The sequence below is a fragment of the Rhipicephalus sanguineus genome, chromosome 6 (assembly GCF_013339695.2).
Source record: "Rhipicephalus sanguineus isolate Rsan-2018 chromosome 6, BIME_Rsan_1.4, whole genome shotgun sequence".
NCBI classification, from domain to species: Eukaryota; Metazoa; Arthropoda; class Arachnida; order Ixodida; family Ixodidae; genus Rhipicephalus; species Rhipicephalus sanguineus.
This window is the reverse complement of record NC_051181.1, coordinates 85527350-85530784: the sequence shown is the minus strand read 5'-3', so window position 1 is coordinate 85530784 and position 3435 is coordinate 85527350. Positions and strand designations below refer to the sequence as shown.

Below are 3435 nucleotides of genomic sequence, written 5' to 3'. Positions count from 1 at the left end.
TTACGCACAAGTGCAATACCAGATGTTTTGCACAGGACGAAGCTTTGTTACTTTTATGTGTGAAGTGTGAAAAGTGATATAGTGGTCCAAGTACCCTCTGTGAAAGTTTTGTCAGAGCATGCATGCCAAGGCTCAAGACGTTTTATTTTGTAGAGCTTCTTCCAGAAGCGGAGAGGCGCTATGCAAATAAGTCACTACCAATTTCCACCGATTACGTCAACATTTGCAAACTTTATTGTTGATGGTGGACGGGAAGGTAGAAGTTTGCGAAAATGTTCGCTTTGACGTCGATGTTGGTTCACTGTGCTGATTTGCCATCACTGCACTCCACTTGTTTTCACTGTATAATTGAAAGCATTCAATCTAGTTGGCTGAAATCGCAAGTCTGTACTGTGCTTTACTTCTGTAAAGCAACATGAAAATGTACACCTGAACTTAGAATAAGCGGAGCAGCTGTTGCAAAAGTGTGCGGTATGCGAGAGAAAATTCTCAACATTTTCTAATTCCAGTCTCTTAGTGGCTGTAGCATGTTATTCTGCCGTGTTTGTTCGGGCCAGTTGAGATTAAAATGACGAATAGCAACAGTCTTTCCACCTGCTTGTTCTGCCTATGCATCAATATTTTTTTAATTTCTTCTGTGTTTAATTCACACAGAGAGCTTATATCAGTCAAGCTGAATGTAGTTATGTGAACTGCACATGCTTTTCAACAAGGAATAAAAAATAAATGTTTCATAAAAGCTTAGTCAGAGCACTTCACTGTGCCTTTGATTTTCATACAAAGCGACTGACGCTGTGCCACGGGGTCGGGGTCAACTACCTTTTCTGCAGACTTTCAAAAGTAATCCACGTTGCTGCATAGTGTAAATGTCCTGAAATTGATAAATTCCGTGAGGGTCTGCCTGCAAGGGGGACATTAGGTATTTTCAGCTGCAGACATTTTCTGTACTGCTAGTTTAAAATATAAAAGAGATCATCTAAATTAGCTAATCAGATATGCCTGCACAAGTGTTGGCTCATTTACTAGTATCAGCTCCCAATTTTCGACCGGAGAAGAGGCAGGTTGCTTTCAGATCTGAGGCGGGGCTCATGCCTTCAGTCTAGCACTGTGGCTGCACACATGGATGGCTATGACTTGTGATTGAAAACTAGAGCACGTAGCAATTGCTATTATTTTTTTTCTTTATTCATATATATCCCCACTTTGCCTTGAGGCGTTACAGCAGGGAGTTACAAATTTAAAAAGAAATACATATTCATTGACACTCCACACTTGCTCAGGCGTCAGACTATTCCAATGATTGATAGTTTTATCAAAAGCGAATTTGCGCACAGGTTCACCCTGGCCCGGCATGGCCTTATTTTATATTTGTGATCTGTGCGTTCAGATATAGTCTGGCTGCTTTTAGTAAATGTCACTATCAATTCTCGTATTTCTCAGCATAAGCAGAAGCAACACTGACCACATAAACATAGAGGAGCAGGTATTCCGGTATGCTGATTCATTGTAGTCACACTCAAGAGATGCAGGGCATCGCATTCACCATCACATGTAGTAGAAGTGTCAAGCACCCAACCACATAAAACGTTATACCGCACTTCTTGAGAGGTGGTAAAAAAAGTCTGGATCCCTTTACTGGGCCCTTCAAGTTCTGTACAGACATGATTTGGTGCTCTACTCATGGGTACTCCTTTGGTTTGCAATCAATGCACCCTTGAAATTGCACAGTCCAGAACAGACAAATGCCCGCTTGCTGATGGTCTTGTTGGATTTGATAAGTAGCGCTTGCTTAAATATTCTGTAAGTTCTCAAGCGAATAATTGCTCTTTCAGCGTGTATGCGTAACGAAGCAATCCTCCTTGTCCGTGTGACGTCTCCTTCAGTGAGCAGAGGCCTGCCTGTGGAAAAAATGAATGGTTATCTGGCATATTTTCAACTACAATAACAATCAAGCATTAGTAATCCATTCCGTGCCTTTTGTAAAGGTAGGCATGTTCAGCTTGACGCCTTGCAGCTCAAGATTTTGCCTTAGGCTGGATCCTCTATCCGCCATGATCTCATCTCCAGGACCCAGCAGGTCTTCAGTGCCACGGTCACTAGTTAAAATTTGTCAGAGGCTCGTCCTCCATAAGCATCTGACACATACATAATGTAGCCATTCGGCGCAATGGCCACCAGAAACTTCACAGTATTGTGAGCCTTGTAGCTACTGTAGGTCTGCGCTCGAGGCATTAGCTTCCTTGGTCGCTGCAGGAAAACCTCATGCAATCAATAATGCATGTAGTTCCCTCATAATGAGTGTTCAGAAAGGAAGCTGGCATGCTGTCTCTTATTACATCCCTGGGTAGCCAGAGAACCACTTTTCTCATTATCTTGCCGAGTGCGTACAATATGTGCTTGATGATGCTGTGTACTGAAGCAAGAGGCTTATGAAAAATCCTGGCCAAGCGCCCATAAAGAAGGCCTAAGCATAGCCTCGTCAAGGTCATCAAAAGTTGATCTACGCAAATGTTGAAAAACTTCTTGGGTCCTTTAAAGGTGATTGCCTTCGATAAGTTCTGAAAAATATCTTTAGTGATGCCTGTATAAAAAAGGCAATCATCCTTTGTAAGAGTTGGTCCAAATATTTCACATTTGTTCAGGACGGTTGTTCTTGCATAGTTGTGGTCGTCTGGCAATATGCTTTCCCACTGGGTAGACTGCTCTTTCCTTGCAACCTGTTTACAGAAATAGGAGAGATTCATGAGCTACTGCTGCTGAACAAGCAGCAGAACTGCAGTGAGAGAAGGAGCAAAGAAACAGGCTAATACTCTGCCTTTTATCTTGAAGGCACATCAAAGAGCATAATTTTATCAAAAGATCTTTAACCTTTGACTGACTTTGTGAAGTTGAAATGTATATGCCTTTTATTAAGATTCCTTTGTCTGAAGTGGGATTTCATACACACAGTCGCATGACAGAAAGGAAACTTAGCACCTGCTGTTGATAAACAACTTATAACAAAGAGAATACTGCTGGCCGCCTGGCTTTTAAAATTCATACTTGTAAAGCATTTCCACATATTCTTAAAGCGACCAACAACCGATTTTTGTCGACCCAGTTTTTTTACGGTGCAACAGAAAGCTCACCCTTCGTAGTGTTTGTAGCTGCAGCGGTGGATCCCAAAAGCACGTGGTTATTTTATAAGTGGTACTTTTCGATCTGAAAAGCCCTTAAACTGTACGTAGACGTGCTCCAGCAACGCTGTGAAGCAATAGCAACGCCGTGGTCCCTCAATACTTTTACTGGTCATGAATCTCCCGCGTAACTCAATGGGAGAGCTTCATATACCGCCCGCACCTTCCGTGCCGCGGCGCTGTCGTAGCTAGAAGGGGGACGAGGAAGCCGGCTGCTGCTGCCCGCGATTAGCGGAGTGGTGTTGTTTGTGCTGGTTGC

The 3435-nt window shown here is 42.9% G+C and overlaps 1 pseudogene; it reads right to left on the bottom strand.

The window, feature by feature from the left end:
- Nucleotides 1–1620: 1620 nt before the first annotated feature.
- LOC125758795 (uncharacterized) lies at nucleotides 1621–3137 on the bottom strand (annotated as a pseudogene).
- Nucleotides 3138–3435: the final 298 nt, after the last annotated feature.